We start from the raw sequence: 14,188 nt of genomic DNA, 5'->3' as shown, positions 1-14,188 counted from the left end.
CACAGATGGAGAGTTATATAGCGCATAAAATATTTATGCTGTAAATCAACATACATATTATATGTGTATTTTCTCTTAATTTTCTCTTTTCTCTTTTCTTTCTCTCTCTCTGCTTTCATTACTTTAACTGCATCTTGTCTCCCTTTCTAAATTCTCTCTTATTTATTATACTAATATAGTCTGTATATATTTAATAACTCACTATCTATACATAGATAAATAATAGTCTAAAATATTCTAGTTTTAAGGTAGACTAATTGGAATAGTGAACTTAATTAATTGTTATTACAATATTTATTAGATTGATGATAGTCACTATTATGCTTATTGGGATTGGGGACATGTTCATGATTAACTCTGAAATGTACCATTCATGTACATATGTCCTTTGAATTATTTCCTTTTAGTATTCACAAATATATAAAAAAAGGAGGGAAAATGTACTGTTGGTTAAGAGAAGTGAAGCTTTCTTCACATTCTATTTGCATTGCCATAGCAACAGTAAATAATTGCTGCAGTTTCTAAGGACACTGTGAACCTGTGAATTGCATTTAGCCTCACAGATAACAAATAATAAGAAAAAGTAATGTTGTTTAGTTATTAAAATGAAAAACAACCTAAGCAAGGTAAAATAAATACATAATAGGACTGTTTGTAATATTTTATGATTTAATCTCATAGGATTACATATTCCTGGAAACACAACTGAGATGTTCCCAAACTACATATGCACTTAAATGTAGCTGCTTGATTAAAAAGTATTACTCAGTTTAACATGCTGATTTCACAAGCTGTCTGCACTGTAAAAGTTACATTTCATATGTTACTTGAAATTGTCAGTTTCTAGTGCACATGAAAAGATACATATCACTTTTTGCAACATGTTATCTTTGCAGTTACCTGACACTCTGAACAAACTCACTTGGTAACTGATAGCTATTCATTTAAAATATCAGTTTAAATATTAAATGTGCCCTTGAAATGCTAATGACATTTTGACAAAATATAATCTGAACTGCAAAATGAATGACTTGAAAGAATTGAATTAATGCATAGATTTCAAAGACAGTTCTTGACACTACAGTAAAAGTAAAAATATATATTCACAAGTAAGTATTAACATGTTTTAGTCTTCCAGTTAAAATAGCTTATTGTCAACATTATGTGATATCAGAAAGTTTGAAGAGCTTGGAAATTACTATTCTTTGTCTTTATAATGATTATTAGACAGATGTTAGACTCTGCTTTGTTTAATGAATTATGACATATGTTTATGAGGAAAAGTGGACTCAATTATTCACATTGGAGTACACATTCCTGGAAACTCTTGTGAATTTAAATGAAACTGCCTGATTAATAAGCATATTTTAATTTAACAACCTGAAACCATAAGCTATCTGCTCTATATATACTACATTATAAATCTCGCTTGCATATGACAATCTCTAAAGCACAGGAAAAAATACATATTATTTTTGCAATATGCTATATTTGCACTAACCATACATTCTAAACTAACTCAATTGGCAACTGACAAGTTATTTGTTTGAAACATCAGTCTAACTATTAATTGTGCCCTTGAAATATTGTTGCCGTTTTGACAAAACAAAACCTTAACTGAAAAAGGAATGATTTGAAGAAGTGAAGTATTGTACAGATTTCAAAGACAGCTATTGACACTACAATTTAAGCAGAAATGTATTCATGCAAGGAAAAATTTAAATGCTTTTTACTTTTAGTTAAAATAACTTATTGTTAACGTTTTGCTTTATCAGAAAATTTAAAAAGCTAGTAAATTATTTCTAATTTGTCTTTATAATGTTTACTAAAGTGATGTTAGTCACTGACTTGTTTAATGGATTGTGAGTCATGTACAAGACAGACTACTGAATATTATTTCTGTTTACCTATGTTTGCTGAATTTCTTTTATTAGTACTGATTTAAAACAAGAGAAAGAAAGGGAAGGGAAATTTGTGTTTTTGGGCAAGGGAGGAGAGGCTTAAGAGTATTCTAACTGCCCTGAGAACACTCTAAGATGCTCTAAATACTATTTGATTAATATTTACCTAAGGTAAGTCTTGATTACCATATAGGTACCTTCACATTCATTCTAGACCTGATGTGATTACCAATTCTGGAAGCAGGAGGTGCCCTATGCAGGATGGGAATTGTCAGGGTGATCATAGTTCATTCTTAGACTCTGCTTTGCAAATCTATAAATATGCAAAAGCACAGCACACTAGAATGTAGGGCACCTCTACTCAGAGTCAGGATACCACTGATAAGCCATGTCTTTTCATAAGTGTAAGTTGAAGTTGGTGAGCTGAAGAGTGGGAAAGTAAAGGAAGACAGTACATCTGCACTAAATTCATATTTCATTGGTAATCACTCATTGTCTCCTGCAGAGTCTTTTTAGTCAAATTATTTTAGTAATAATCTATTTGTTGTTGGCTTATTTAGTGTATGCTCCTCTCTTGCATTTAATTTATCCAAGATGACATATCTGACATGTTTGGGATCTCTTAAGGGTAACTAAATATTGGATATTTTCTAAGTCAACGTAATAATTGTTTACATTACTAACATTCCATCCTGATATATAAAATACTATAGAACAATACCAGAATAATATAGAATTTCATATCTCTTTTAAGAAAATTCTCCATATAATAATTTAACATATGGAGCTCAGGTGATATTGTTGGTTAAAGGTATGAGTGATAATCCAATAGATCTATCTTTATCTATTGGATTAGGAATGACTTTCATTCCATGTTTAATGGGAAATTCATATTTACTTGTATTTGATACTTTAGAATTAATGTTTTATAGAAGTACTTTTTTAAAGCCTGACCATAATTTTACCCTACTTGTATTTAAAGAAGAAAGCACATTAAATTGCACTCCCAAGTTTACACACATAAAAATAACATTCAATGTTATCAGAGAATATGGTATAACTAACTACTGTAATCAAAATTAAAAAAAAGCAAAAAGTTTCTTCCAACAATAACTTGAAATGGATTTAACATTCTTATCATTAAATACTAATAGCTTAAATAATGCAAATAAAAGATCAAACTTACTAAAATATTTAAATCTAAATAAGGCACAAGTAGTATTTCTACAGGAAATGCATTTTAAGACTAATGATAGCTTTATTTGGACCCCTAAGGACTATACAGTCTTACCTCAATCCTCCTATAGAACAAAGATAAAAGGAGTATCAATTCCCTGGAAGAAAAACATAATCACCCTAAAAGTTATTTATAAATATGAAGACAAAGAAGGTCTACTAGCATTTGTTATAATTAAATTTAATGACAGAATATGGACCTTAGATAATCTATATTGGTTCCCAGGAACTGGAGCAGGAACGGTTAAAAACACCTAGATTTTATTTCCAACTATTATAAAGGAAATCTTATACTGGGGGGAGACATTAATTGTACCCTAGAAGCTTCTGAAACCACCAAGAAGTCTTTTCGCATAGCAACTATTTCATAATCTTTAAAAAGATGGATTGATTCATTTCATTTAATAGACACTTTTAAAGTAAAAGATGATAAATCCTTATTATTTTCCCATAAAGACCATAGATTTGGAACACAAACCAGAATAGACAAATTATTCATAGTTCAAGATTTACAAACAAAAATCCTCAACTTCTCAATAGTTACATGCCCCTTCTCAGATCATGACTCTTTGATAATGAAGCTCCAAATAAAGTTTAAACCTTTAATCCTCTGAACTAGAATTCCATCATATATCATGAAAATTAAAGAATTCAGACCCTGGATGTTGTCAGAACTACAATTATTTCTTGAAATTAATACTACAACAGAAATCAGTAGTCATGGTTTGGGACTCATTAAAAGCGTATTTATTTGGTAAGATACTTAGCTGGTACAAAAACAAAGTTAGAGAGTGGGAAACTGAATCATTAGACTTGCAAACCAGACTCTTGACAGCAAAATCTAAAAAAAAAATCAGAAATGTCCAAAAGTCAAAAAAGTAGAGGAATTAAATAAAAAATATAATGAAATTCTAACACACAAAACTTGTCTAGCCTTGGAAAAATTAAAAATAAAGTCATTAGACACCTCCCCCACATATCTACATAACTTATCTACAAGAATTAAAATACAATCTAAAGCAAATAACATTGGCAGTATATATCATTAAAAGAAAGGGGAATAAGTATCAGGTATAGGAGACATCCTTGAAGCATTTAGGTTCCATTATAGGGAACACATCAAAAAAGAAGATTTAGATACCAACCAAATAAATTAGATACAAACCTTATCAATATAAAACAAATTCCCAAAAACTTAAAAACTAGACCTACAAAAAGCTATATCCTACAAAGAAATTGTTGACAAGATAAAAGAAAAGTAAATCTAAGAACGCTCCAGGGATAGATGGTATAATTACAGAAATTTACAAACTCTTCCCTTCAACAGTAATCTACCTTTTTCATAAAACTTTGCTAGAAGTCCAGTCAGAAGCAAAATGATCACCCTCATGGAAATATTCTCTCATAACACTAATTCTAAAAGATAATAAACCATCAGACCTTTTCACCTCATACAGACCTATATCATTACTGAATAATGATTACAAAATATTCATTTCAGTCCTAGGTAACAGAATGAAAATCCCACTTTCAAAGACAATTAATAATGATCAAACTGGATTTTTATATAACAGGCACACACAGGATAATATTAAAAAGATACTTACTCTTATAGATTATGTGAATAAAGAAGATAGAGAAACACTTGTAATCAGATTAGACATAGAAAAAGCCTTTGATTCCCTCAACTGGGAATATCTATTTAAAACTTTTGCATTATTTGAGTTTCTTCCTCCCTTCATCTTATTACTAAAAAAATATATATATTAATAACTTAGCCAACATTAAATTAGGTCTTTTCACCTCAGAATCTATCCATACAATGAAAGGAAAAAAAACAGGGATGCCCCCTTTCTCCTATTTTATTTGCTTTGGCTATTGAAATACTTGCAGAAATAATATGCAATAATCCAAGAATAAAAGGAATAGAAGTCTATGACCAGTACATATCTAAAATAATGCTTTTTGCTGATGATATTTTATTAGCCTTATCAAACTCCAGAGAGTCATTAGGAGAGCTAGAAGATTTCAGATCTACACTTTAATTGATCAAAATCAAGATTTCTATTTTTAAATAAGAAAAAAAGAACTATAAGTTACAGATAAATCCATCATAGGAAAATGAGAACTTACGCTAAATTATTTAGGAATAGTGTTATGCAAAAATATAAACAAAACAATATTAATAAATTATAAAAACATTATTGAAGCAATAAAAATGTATATAAAAAAGTGGAACAAAATTATATTAACTTTTGAAGACAGATTGCAATTAATAAAAAATGGTCTTATTGCCAAAAATACTATATGTAGCATTAGCAATGCAATTAATTCCTGAAAGATGCATTCTTAAAGAAATAAACTCATGTTTAATAAAATTTTTATGGTATTCCAAAAAAAATAGAGTAGCTCTAACTCATCACATTAGACCCTGGAAACAAGGATGATTGAACTTCCCAGAAATAGAAACATATATAAAAGCATCTGTGCTTAAGACTTCAATAGACTGGATAAACCCAAATTATTTTGCCAACTGGAAAGAATTAACAACGGCTATATTAACAAATGAATTTAATAGTAGACGAATCAAACAAACCCTGGTACATATGATGCATAAGTATACAATATAATATAACAAAACCTTCTAAAACAACACTGATTAATCATTACATCATTTCCTTTAGGAAACTTATCAATGCAAACATAGATCTAAAACTTTGGTTTGACCTTTTAACCCCATTTACCATCATTAAGAACTTTCCTCACAAAATATATAGGGAAGCAATAACCTCCTGGGAACAACATGGATTCTTATGCTGGTTTCAATGTGTAAATAAATTAAATGTTTTAGACATATATATGATAAAAAACTGCTTATAATATTCCAACACAGGACTGGTTATCCTTACAAAACATTCTAATGTACACTCAAGATTTATGCATATTAATTAATAATTCCTCATTTAAAGATATTCCAAATCTAATAAGTTTTCTGTATGAATTTATATATAATAGTTGTGAAAAAAAATCAATTTCAAATCTATATAAAGAGTTAATAACATATAAAACAATTCCCAAACCATCATACTGGCAGTTCTTAACAAAAGGTCAGTCATTGCAGTTAACAGAAGAAATTAAAACTAACATTGTACTATCAGTTAATTACACCTCTAACACACAGTACTGGAAAATATTTAATTGGAAATACTTACATAGAACATTTTAATACCAGATAGAATTAAAAAGTTCAGTACTACTACAAATGTTTTTTGCTGGAGGTATGAAAAGTCAAATAAAGCAGACTGGATTCATATTTTTTTTATGAATGTAATAAAATTAAATCATATTGGAATGTAATCAATCATTTTTACAAGCTTTATTTAATGAATCCTTTACCTTAACTGAAGTATTGATTATACTAAATGTAAATGAAGGTCCCTACCTGAATAAGACAAATATGTATTTGTTATGAACAATACTCACTATATCTAGGAAATGTGTAATCAGAAGGTGGAATTCAAATACACCCCCAACCTTGGAAGAATTATACACTTTAATGAAGACAACTGCATCAATGGAAATAAAAATCAAAGAACTATGAGTCTATCCCAGGCCATTGGTAAATAATCCTTGGAAGAAAGTTATATCTTTGTTGGACACTTTGCAATAATCAGTATTGTATCTCTGATAACTGATCTGTTAATTCTATATTTAATAGCATACAGTGTATATAACTGAAAGTCAGGCTATTGTAAATACTGTATATAGTTGTTTAAAATTATATTTAAAAAATATTATGTTAATGTTATTTTAATTCAAATAAAAAAATATTTGAGGAAAAAAAGAATCTATTGGTCTTCAAATAAAAAAGCCATAACAGCATATTAGAAAATGTCACTGTTCTATAATTATCACACTAGAAAAGGTAATGTCATATTACATATGTTTAGGATTCTGCTGTTATCCAAACTTCATATTTAAAATAGTCAATTTACAATACTGGCCCGGCTCCAGAAGACTTGCTCACACTGTAGTCTGCCCCATTCCAAAAGACTTGCTTATGGTTTATGTGCTCTAATAATGGGTGACTTCAACTATCCCACCATTAACTGGGAAAACTACTCATGTACCAACTCTTTAGTGCAACGCTTTCTGGAATTCATAAACTCCAATGCCCTAGATCAACTTATCCACACCCCCACCAAAGGCAACAATATCCTAGACCTAGTCATTACCAACATGAGTGACTGGTGTTCCACACCTGAAGTCAACTCCTCGTTGGCCCGATCTGACCATAAGCTAATCACCCTTGATATCCACATCCCACCCCCACCCCAGATTAAGGAAACAAGAGTAAAAAATTTCTCCAAAGCCAACTTCGTGCTTCTTAAGACAGAAGTAGTGAACTTCATGACACCCATGCAGATGGACAATACAATTACAACTGCTGAGTCCTACACAAATGCACTCTATAAGCACCTACATGAGTGCATGAATCGTGCTATCCCAAACAGAACCAAGACGCTAGCCTCCAAAAAAAGGAAGCCAATCTGGTGGTCCCCTGCCATAAACAAACTGTACAACAGAAGGAAGAAACTGTTGCAAAAGAGAGTAAAATCCCATGAGTGGAGGAGCTCCCTGGTCAGCCTCAGTAAGAAGCTGAGATCCCTTATAAGATCCTCCAAAGCTAGCTACGAAAATAAAATTGCCACTAATTCCAAGGACAACCACAAAGCATTCTATAGCTATGTCAAGAATCTCAATGGCAACACCCAGACCTGCTCCGAGTTACAGCACAAAGGCATGAAAATTACAGAACCAACTGATATTGCCAACATCCTGGCAGATAGGTTCAGTGCTAACTTTATCCCCCCCCCTAAAGGGCCCATATCTATACAGGAAGAATGCAGAGTCCCTGTAATCAAAACTACGCAGGTGAAAGCTGCACTCTCTAAAGCCAAAAACACAGCATCCATGGGACTGGACAACATCCCAGGCTACATTTTACACAAACTTCAGAATGAACTGGCTCCCCACTTAAGCACCATGTTCAATAATAACCTTGCATCAGGCATTGTGCCCACTTAATGGTGCACAGCAACAGTTATCCCACTCCACAAAGGGGGAGCCACCACTGATCCCAGGAGCTATAGACCTATTAGCCTGATGAGCCTGGTCTGCAAAGCCATGGAACGTATCATCATGGAACTCATAAACAAAGACATTGTTAACCTCCAAACTCTGGATCCCACCCAGTTCGGGTTTGTGAAAGGCAGATCATGCCTCCTGAACCTGATCGACTTCTTTGAGGCAGTCACTAAAGCCGTAGATGAGGGTAAGGTGGTTCACACAGCCTATCTTTTTTTTTTCAAAACAGGTTTATTGTTTTAACATACAAGAGAAATATCATAACAATTTTATACAAGTAATTAAAAATAGATATGATTATAACATTCAGCAAAACAACTAAAGTATTTACAAAGACATCCACGACAATCAGATCAATTAATTAAACTAAAATACCATGCTATTGAAACACACAGCCTATCTTGACCTCACCAAGGCTTTTGACACCATCCCCCATTCTGGAATTATAGCTAAACTCAATAAACTAGGCATAAATCCCTACGGCACAAGATGGGTTGCCAACTGGCTCATTGACAGAACCCACACTGTAAAAGTTGCAGACTCGAAATCTGACCTCAAACCAGTGACAAGTGGAGTACAACAGGGTTCCGTCCTGGGACCGGTCCTGTTTGTTATCTACTTCTCTGAAGTACAGGCTAACACAGAAGGCCTCTGGCTAATGAAGTTCGCAGATGACTGCAAACTAAGAGCCATAGTCAATTCCACGAATGATGTGAACATCCTACAGAAGGGCCTCTCTGAGACAGATGCCTGGTGTCAGAGCCATGGCCTCAAGCTCAATGTCAAAAAGTGCAGTGTCATCCCCTTTGGTAAAAACTCTGTACCCATGAACTACCACATAGGCAGCAATCTACTTAACACCGAATGCGTGATAAGAGACCTTGGGACCCAGGAGGACTGTAGTCTCTCCTTTGATAGTCACATCGCCACTGTAGTCAGGAAGTCCTTCTACATGGCACACCTCATAATAAAAGGGTTCTCATCCAGGAAAAAAAGAGGTCATCGTTCCCCTCTACTTGACACTCATTAGACCCACTATAGAGTACAACGCCCCTTTTGGAATGTACCTCACCATACCTCTCAACCTGGAAACATCAAAAATCTGGACAAGGCGGGACCCACTTTCAAATCGCAAACTGAAGAACAGAATACCAACTTTCAATTATTTGACTTTTTTTTTTACATTTTATAGCACAATGCACAAACACGCTAAAAAAAAAACAATATACTGTCTCTCAAAATGTAAATAGAATTGCCATTAACTTCTGCCATTGAAAACACACCACCACATCCAAGAAAATGCATTTGACCAGTGATGGATAAAGATTACTAGTTTACAAATTGGCCCCCTGATGTTTCTCATGGAAAAAAAATTTTTGTGTCAGTCATCTGTAGGGTCACTAAAAAAATAGATAACACTATAAAAATGCCTTAGCACACAATACAACAAACATAACATTACACAGCTTTTTATCTTAGCACTTTATGTTAACAATGTTATGAGTCTGTCTATTTTATAATCTAGAAAAAAAAAACAACTAAAAAACTTAACTAAAAAAAAATTTTCATTGCATGCATAGTAAGTTCTCAGTAAATTTAGATGATTAACACACAACACTAATGACTATGAAACTAGACAATAGTAAGTTCAGAATTAATTGTTAAAAAAAAAGCTAGCTAGTAGTGTGAAAAAATCTCCTATATAGTTATTCTGATTTTTTAAAAAATCCTTGATTTTGCTGTATATATATAGTTGTGCCTTAAAAAAAAATGATTTTTAATTGTTTTTTTTAGGATCTGGTCAGTCAAAATGACAGACACTAGAATTTGTTACTATCGTAAAACCTTCTGGTCTATAAACTTAATTTGGTTTGTCCATGAAATAGCTCCCAACCTCTTATCAGGGACAAAAAATATCATTACTATAGCTTGAAAACGTTTACAATAAAGATAATCTGCATTACCGTGCATTTTACAGAGAAGGGTCCCCACACACACACGCACACACACAACTAGACCCAGTCAAACCATGTTGTCCATTGTTCAGGCTCTTGTTTGGGATATTTTTGCTGCTGCCAGCCGCTGCGCCGATGTGAGCGTGATGTGAGCTCCTTGAGCTCTGAGCTCGACTGGCTGGCTAGCCCTCATCGGCGCTGGCTGTGACGGCGCTGACGACGTGATGACCGCAGCAGCGATTTTTAAAAAAAAAAAAAAAAAAAAAAAAAAAAATTGAACTGTGGGGGGTGCCAAAATGGTGCCTGGCACCTTTTGAAAAAAAATCGGTAAATACCCGAAAATCAGTATATGGTTGGGAGGTCTGTACCTCACAAGACATCTGCAGCAGCTAGAAAGGCCACAAAAGTACCTCACAAAGAGGATTACTGAACTCAAACAAATGCCCTACACTGACCGCCTCAAAAAACTCCAGCTTTACTCCATAGCATATCGCCTACTCAGAGGTGATCTCTGCCTTACATATAAAGCTATGTCAAACCCAGAGCTGTTGGATATGCTACACCTAAAGAAATCCCAATGCCTCCGAGCTACACGCTCTAGGGACCTAAACCTTGTCACCACAATAAACAGGACATGCTGGAGGGATAGATTCCTATCCCAGAGACTTTCCATATTCTGGAACAGGCTACCCATCTATGAAAGCAAAGTTCTTCATTAGCACTCTTCAAGAAAAATCTTGATGAGTGGATGGGAAATAGGAAATACACCACGGGGATCACTTCTGTGTCTCTGCTCGACAGTGGCACAGGAAAATAACTTTCTTGGGTGGCATAAGCCAGGGAACCTTGTTGGCTAGGCTTGCGTAGGCCCTTGGGCCGATAGCCTAGTACCTACCTATGAACCTATAATGTAAAGTAGTTTTACAGTACCAGATTCCAAAATACTTGCTTTTGGTGTAATGTAAAGCAGTTTTACAGTACCAGATTCCAAAAGACTTGCTTTTGGTGTAATGTAAAGCAGTTTTACAGCATCAAATTCTAAAAGACTTGCTAGCAGTGTAAGTAATATGCTTCAGTCTATACACTGGAGTAAGTCATTAACACCAAGAACAAGTGTTCTGGAATCTGGTCCCCACTGTTAGCCTACTTTATAGATGTGCCTTTAGTGTAAGTCACTCACTTTGGTGTAAGGCCTGTCTTTTGAAATTGCATCTGGCTTACACCACAGTAAGTCAATTACATTAAGAGCACATATTTTGATTTCTTGTCCAAAGTTAAGAACAGACAGGATCTCACAGCAATACCTTACCCAATACTGCTTAAAACCTGCAAACATTTAGCATCCAGTAATTATAGTCTTGACCCACATTTTTGCAGCTTTGAAATGTGCTGCTGCCTCCAGTTTTTTTTTGAAAAACAAATGAAAATAACACTATGTCATTGTAATTATAGAGAGGCTCTGTTTAGATACTTAACATTGATAACTATCTACTTTTTGATAGTTGCTAACTTGGTATATTTTCAGTGTAGTCTGCAGAATGCTTCTGTACAAAACTATCTGCAGAAGCTAGCTTCAGCTGTGCAAATCACTGAGGATTACAGCCACTAAATAATGCCACTAAATGACAGATATTTGAGTTTCAGATTTCATATCCTTCAGAAAATGCATGCTATTGCAAAACTAATTAACCTATAAACTTTCAAAGTTTATAAGAACAATTTTTAAAATCTGTTCCTATTTTGGGGTCTTTGTCCAACCATTATTTTTAGCTTAGTAAGAGGTTGAGAGGTATGAACATGTTAAGTTCTAAAGGGCGGACTTTTAATCTAATGGTTTCTTTACCATCAATAAAAAGATGTGCAGGCATTTGATTCAAAGAACATTGTACTATTTTTCACACAAGTGCTGGAAAGTAACAAGGTTCAAGTTAGTCATTTGTACCACTTTATTAAATGTTCAGGCTTTCTTTTGCATTTGTTGTAATAGCAGTATTACTTATCATAGTGGTATCTGATATGTATGTTTCTTTGATGAAAATTATTTCCTATCTGAAATTGTCAAGACAAAGATTCTATTGCTATTCTGAATATTATTTTTCTGGTAAACTTTGCTTCCCAGCATGATGTCCGGTTAGATGAATATTACTAGAGTAGAGGTTGAAAAATTAAAATGGGGAAGGCTTTTTTCTCAGAAACCTGGTCTTATTTTTCTTGGGCATCAACTATGACAGGATAAAAACAACGTAAATGCATTCAGGTTCACTTTTGTAATCTGATCATTACACTGTGTGATTTGTTATTTTAAAGATATTAATTTTCAAGGAGTTGTTAAGTTTGTGTAATGGTGAAATAAGCTGTTCTGTATGTTATACTGTTTAGCTTTATCCTTTCTGCAGTTTATTTTCAAAAATGGTATGAACAATGCATTTCTGTGGAAATACCGACTCATTTTTTGTATTATTTTCAGGTGTCTAACCCAAGATATGATGTTAGTTGCATGCGCATACATCTCATCAGTCCAGAATATTGCAGAATGTACACATGTGCGCGCGCATACACTCACACACACACACACACACACACACACACACACACACACACACACACACACACACACACACACACATGCGTACATGTGGAACTTTAATAGAATATCGCTGCATGTTTCATACATTACTCCTATGTGCATATCATGATCTGCTTTGTGGTATACTCCCAACATATCATCTTTCCACCCATTCTCTAAAAAGTCTTTTGGCTTTTCCCAGTTAGGGGTTGCCACAGCAGAACTCCAGTCCACTCATGATTGGCAGTGGATTTTTACGGTGCCGAGTTGCCAGCCTGATGCCCACCTTCAAAGAAGGAACACCCATTCACGCTTGCACCTACCTGCATGTCTTTAGCATCACTCGACCATGGGGAGGACATGCAGACTCCACAAAGAAGGCGGTCCAGCCGAGAATCGAACAGGAGAATCTCTTGCTGTGAGGTGACAATGCAAACCACTGCATTCCACCCATTCTCTACCACCCTCCAAATAATTTAAAAGTAAGCCATTGTTCCCTTGTAAACTGCACTGCATACCTCTCCTACAGATCTGTATCACATTTTCTTCAGAAATTTACAAACAGGATACATTAGAAGAGTTTAAATAATGTACCAAATTTAACTCCTGTGTAGAAAACATTGTGTGTGTGTGTGTGTGTGTGTGTGTGTGTGTGTGTTTGCAAAACAATGTGTGTGAAACAGCTTCTGTGTAAGTCATTAAAGAGCTCATTCCTAATCTCACCTTCACAGATAATTTTCAAACAAATCCATAACATTCACAAGCTTCTTCCTTTATATCCAAGCAAAAACACTTTACCCATACACATACTGCTACCATTCAAAACACTAACAAAAACAGGTGATAGTCCAGTTCAATATTCAAGAAACAACCAAGATGGTGGAACCCAGGCATAAAGGGGCTTAATAATAATAATAATAATAATAATAATAATAATAATAATAATAATAATAATAAAATAACTCTGTGCTTGTAAAAATAAATGTAATTCCCAACATGCAAAAAAAAATTATTGTTAAATTTAATAGGGAATGTCAGACTCTGATCAAATCAGTCAAAGCCAGATATGAGATAAAGATTGCCAACCAAACAAATGACAACTACAAAGCCTTCTTTGATTATTTTAGAAACCACAGACACTATACCAGTCACTGTGCAGAGCTAATAGTAAATGATATTATATACTCAGACCATGGAGACATAGCTAACCTACTACTGATAATTCTGGCTCTAATTTCATCCCCACTCCCTGCTACATTCCAAGATTGCATACCCATAGCTATACCCCTCCTCAAATTTTTCCATGAACAAATCCTAAATCCACATTGCAAAGCCAAAAACACTGCCTCTGTGAGGCCAGATAACATATTGGGCTGCTTACT

This window comes from Protopterus annectens, chromosome 2.part1 (genome assembly GCF_019279795.1).
Source record: "Protopterus annectens isolate FY-2018-M chromosome 2.part1, PAN1.0, whole genome shotgun sequence".
NCBI lineage: Eukaryota > Metazoa > Chordata > Ceratodontiformes > Protopteridae > Protopterus > Protopterus annectens.
This window is presented reverse-complemented; position numbering follows the sequence as displayed.